Source organism: Equus quagga, chromosome 9 (assembly GCF_021613505.1).
Source record: "Equus quagga isolate Etosha38 chromosome 9, UCLA_HA_Equagga_1.0, whole genome shotgun sequence".
NCBI lineage: Eukaryota > Metazoa > Chordata > Mammalia > Perissodactyla > Equidae > Equus > Equus quagga.
Window position 1 is genome coordinate 92,941,468 of NC_060275.1, and position 5,755 is coordinate 92,947,222.

A 5,755-nucleotide genomic window follows, 5' to 3' on the forward strand; every position below is an offset into this window, starting at 1 on the left:
TGCAGATCCCTGCGTTTCTCTGGGCAGCTGGAGCAGTTGTGGGTCTGTCTGCAGCTCAGAGTCTCCCTCTCAGGCCTTTCCCAGCAGGGAGTTCACGGCAGGCTCCTGCTCACAACTCCAGTATCAGACACAACACCCCACAGTATTTTTGAGAAAAGTCTGGATTACGTGACACCATCCTGGGCCCTGGCTTATGACTGCACAGATTCCCTTGCCTGAGGGTGAGCTCCTATCCTCCAGCAGAACACTTTCTGAGGGACTGCAGTGCTGATTGCAATGCCTGTATCCAAACCCAGACAACTGGGAAAGTTAGCAAGAGCCCTCGATTCTACTCCATACATTTCTCCCGCCCTCTTAGAACCCGGCACCTCTGTGAATATTGGGTCCCCAATAAAAAGCACTGGTGTCCAATAATTTCCCAAGCTTAACATGCAAAGTCAACATTAAAAGTGGCCCTGAGTGATACTCTCCATGGAATTGCCACAAAGAAGCAGCACATGTTTCTAAAAGAGAAGGAGTAAATAGTCTGTCCATTGCCAGACTAATGATCCTGGGCTAAGTTTTTAAGATACATTGTCACTTCCAGAAACTTTCCAAGAAAATGAGAAAGTGCTGCCTACTTTTGCTTACCCATATGTAAACCTTTTTGCATTTACTTATTACTCTCAAGAAACTTTGGAACTTCATAGATTATTTTGTTTTATTGATTATTGTTTTATTGATTATTTTGTTATTATTCTACGTATTAGTTGGGCTATGCTGCTGATACAAGGAGACCCAGAAATACAGTGGCTCTAACAAAGATGCACCTTTATTGCTCTCTCATAGTAGATGATCCATGGCAAGTAGGCAGCTCCATGAGTTCATTCACTTGGGAATCCAGCCTACTCCTTCCTTTCCCAGGGTGTTGCTCTTAACTACATATTTGAGGTTGGCTTGCCAGCACCTTGAGCTCATTCCAGTCCTTGGGAACTAGTGCAACAAGAAAGTGAGAAGAAATCAGTTTCCTTTTTAAGGATATGATCTGAAAATCATGTATATCATTTCTACTCTTATCCTGTTGTCCACAAAGTGGTCGCCACGGCCACTTTAGCAGTAAGGAAGAAAAGAAAATGTAGTCTGAAAGGGAGTAGCTGTGCCCAACTAAACTGGAGGTTTTGTTATTAAAAGAAAGAAGAGGAGAATGAATGTTGGGGAAAACAAGTAGCCTCTGCAAGAGTTGTGAGCTCAGTAGTTATTCAAAAGGATGTAGCATGAAGAACATAGGCAGTTGTAGCTAGCTCCACCTGTGGGAGGAGAGAGTAGGCGTTTTATTTGGAGATTAAAGGATGTGAAAAGACCTCTCAGGTGAGTGGACCTAGATCTGGGCTGGGCGGAGCTTGCACTTGGCCATTGGGAAAGTAAGACTTTTCATACCAGGGCCATTTTCTGTGATCTCAGAGCTCTGATCCCAAGAGGCTTTAAAAAAAATAAAAACTCTAAAGTTAAGTTTCCAAATCAGAGTACCCCATGAATCTCCTGAGACTCTAAGCAATCCATGGGGGTAAAAGGTGTTCTTTTATTAGACTCACAAAAGGGACTGTGGCTCAAAATTTTAAATTCCAGTACTTTGTCCCAGGGGGGTTGGGAGGAATGATGCCAAAGCAGTTGAGCTGTCATCATAGGGACCAGGGACTATGAGAGACCCAGGCAGCTGTGTCTGAGACTCTTGATTTGAGTTTCCATGTTTTGAGACACTGCAGGACCCTGGCCAGCTCTCTCACCTCAATCTTGGCAGGTGACAGGACGTATGTCCAGCTGTGCAACTCAGGTGTTGAGTATTTGTGCTGGTCTCTACTTCCCTACTCAGGAGCACATGGGAGCAGGTTGTCCTTTCTTAGTCTATCCCCAGTGGCTGGAGGGAGGTTGGCCTTGCTCCTGGGGATGCTTCTTATCATTTTCTTCTATCTAAGCCCTACTGTGCTTTTTCCAAAGCAACTCTCTTCCCCTCTACAAACAGCGTAGTGTATTCCATAACTCTGCCCAAGTCATGCGCTTTCTTAGCTAAACTCTCTTCTACTGCCAAAAGCGGAAAGGAGGGGATTTATTTCTGCTAAATGCAGAATTATAAATGTGGCAGGGGCAGGCAGGGAACTTTAGACTTGTACCAGTGCACATCCTGTACTTGTTTTTTTCACTGAAAGGGCCCTGAGTTTCTCCAGTTCATTATGGGAAGCTGAATTTTGCCTGCACTGATCATTTTACAATGTCTTCTACAAAGGCAAAATCCTGTTTAAGTAAAATTTCAGGTCATTCTGGGCAGTGTTTTGTGCCCACGTTTTCAGAGTCCTTCATAAAGGTCTTACAGGGCACCAAAGGATCTAGGAGGGAAGAGGAGGCTGAGACAGCATGCTGTGGGTCTAGCTCCAGCATGGTGATGTTTTGGAAAGATTAATCACTGTCCCCTCCCTGCCTCTACTCATGGGTTTTCCTTCCCTCTTTTGTTCTTCTCATCTCCCACTCCTCATATAAGAGCCACACATTCTTGACTCAGGGAAGAAAGATGCCACTTGAAAGTACTGAAGAAAAGAGTCTGAACCTTAGAGGTAGTCAAAAAGAAGAGTGGCAAAAATAGGGGCACAAAAGAGAGGATGCTCAACTCCTCTGCCCTCTCAAATACCACTCCCATCATCCCTCAGACTAGAAAAGGATTCATATTAGGGGAGAAGAGAATGGAGAGAAGGGATGAGAAAAGAGGCCATGTTCTCATGCCAAGGGGGGGCCACTGGGGGAGCTCTGGTGGGAAGTCATGGAGCCCACAGCTGCAAACCATGTGCCAACACCTAGGACCTCCTTGCAAGGTGAACCAGAGCCCCATCTCTCCACTCTGGGGGACCCTACACAACATCATAACCCAGAGCTCCTCTAGCCATCCTGCCCATGGGGCCAGTGAGGATTTCACTTCAACTCAGCCATCAATTTCCCCTTTGACTGCCCAACAGGGATGATGCTCTCATATGTCTTTTCCCCAACAAAGTTTCAGGTGATTGTTAAATCCCAAGAAGAAAAGTACTGCCTTGGACATTCAGATGGGGCTGGAAGTAGGAAAAAGAAAACCCCCTTCTCCTTAATCCCGCCATGGATCTGTCTTTGAGGGGCTGAAGGAATGAATGTGAGAGTACTCTGAGTCAGGAAAATGGTAACCTTCCTCCTGCTTATAATCTGTTTTATAGTGTAGTTCTATGTGTAAGCTTTTGTTTGGAAAATAAATGAGTTCTACTGCTTAAAATTTAAAAATCTCCGAATTCTAGTGGACAGGGCATGGACTTGGAACACACCTGAGTTCCAATTCTATCCCTACCAGTGCCTCTCACCTGCACTTTCCTAATCTGCAAAGTGGAAGAGTAATGTTTATTTCGAGGGTCACTCTGTGGTTGATGTACTGGGTTCAGTGCCTGTCACATAGATATCTGGTGCATGTAAGTCTTCTCCACCATCTGCTTTCATCAAGAGGATAGCAAATATGGCAAATGACATTGCAAAACGTTAAGCCATGTGTCTCTCCTCCCGTTAACTTTTCCCTGTGAACCTCTCCCAGCAGGTCTCCATTGCCCCAAGTGAAAATTGTGATACTAGAAAATAAAGATCAGATTCCTGGGTTTCCATTTCAAAAGCCACACTCTGTAAGATAGGGAAGATTTGGAACAATTGTTTATCAGGTAAGACTCATTCTCCCTTCCCTACCTCATCCTAAGCCAATCCAGTACACACATTCTCTGTCTTTCTCATTCATAACTAGCTAAAGCTTCCAACTGGGGAAGGGGAGGGGAAAAGAAAGAATCAGAGAGGAAAACAGAGAGTTGAGTGCTAATGGACACTTATGAGAAGGAGCCCAGCATCCTAACACCTCTCTTCACTGAGATATAAACCCAAGGAGAGAGAGAAGTTCCCTAGATAGGCTTGAGGGCTACAAGAGTAGAGGGGACCTGTGCTTCACTTCTCATTTGCATGCTGGGAGGTGGCCATCCCCAGGTTTCCCTAAATAACCGGAGACTGGAGGACAGAGTAGAGATGGCTGCCAAGGGTGCCTAAGCAGAAAGGCTTGAGCTGGTCTCAAGAGTCCCTGTGTGCCCCAAAGCCCCAGGGAGAAGCCTGAGGTTTTTCTCAGCATTCCTGACAGTTGTGTGGACATGACACTAAGATGCTTTGGGGTGCGGGGCTGCTGTCCACAGATTCCATATGCTTGGGGGTGTTGGCGGTTAGGTAGGACCTCAGATGCCTCAGCAGATGCCGCTGTGGAGAGGTAACATGAGTGGAGTCTGGATGAAATAGCACATTCTAGAAGATGCTGGAGAGGGATAAAACACTTTTGGAGGACCACAGACTTAAGGCCCCCATTACTCCCCTGATGACAGGACATCATGAAACCATCACTCATGTCAAACCCCAGACAAAACTAAAAGTCAATTATGGAAGAAGAGCAGAGAAAGGAGAAAAATCCCAAATGGATTAATGTAACTGAATTGTAGAATTTTAAAACTGGAAGTAGGGGAAAGTGTGCTTAGAAGATTATTTATTTGGATCCCCTCTTACTAGAGAGAATTAAAGCAAGCCCTAGAGAAGTTGAACTGCTTGTCCAAAGAATTCGTTTCAGAAGTCCTGGAGCAATTTTATAGGTAGAGCTCTTTTACCTGCCACAGGTAGATGAGCTAGGATATTACCTAAAATTAGTGTGGCTCTGTGAGAGGTTCTATAAAACAAGAGACCTCTGATGAGCTCAGATGAGCCCTGAATGCCCAGTTCACTGTACAGCAATTTGTCTTTTTCCCTGTCCATGTAGAGACTGCACTGTTTTTTCAGCCTCAGAGAATGCTCAGGTGTGCAAGAAATGCGATCCTTTATTTCTATAACTTAATTTTGTTTTTGCCTTGAGTCCCTATTCTACCAGCAGTGAAAAACTTGACCTTGCCAATTCACAATAAAATTCATATGTTTAAATGACAGTTGGATCCCGTGCTTAACTATGGTCTGCGTTTCAGGAGATGGCGTGTCTAAAGGAAATCAAATCTGGTGGAAGACACTACATTCTTTTAAAGCTTAGAGAAGATCTGTAGCTTTCCCCAAATTCCCAAGAGGTCTGTGACTTCAAAGATGTTAAGAATGTCTGGCTTGAAGTGGGGGTGGGGGTTGGGGGCGGAGGTTGGACACAAAGAGGTCAGGCCAAGGACTCACTCAGTAGTTTCCCACTCCCTGACTCTGGAATTTCCTTTCCAGTGGTTCTCAATGCTGGCTAAACATCGGACCTACCTGTGGATCATGGAAGTCTTAGGCTGTCCAGTCCAACCCCAGAGTTACTGCCTCAACATCTGCCAGGATGGGGCTGAGGAGTTGCTGGAGATTCTGGATGTGGGAGTGATGGAGAACCACTGCCTTTCTCTCTCTGCCACAGCCCCACCAACTCCTTCCACCAGGCTGAGCTGCGGTTGCACCTTGTACCACTGACCCCAAGTGGGGCTGCTTCTGGCTCCTCCCTATCCTCAACAACATGCTTCACATCCCTTTGTCTCTTGGTTTAGTAGAATTGGACTTTTTCAAAGGGATCTTAAGTGGGAAATATTTTTTTAAAAGGAGTTAGGTAGCATAGTTTTCTTTTCCTTATTTAGATTTCCTAATAGGGTCTAATAAGCAATCGACTAATAGCCACTCAACTCAAATTGCTTTCCCTTGCCCCCCTTGGATCTGACTGGCAAGCATCCCTGCCATACCTCATCTTCCT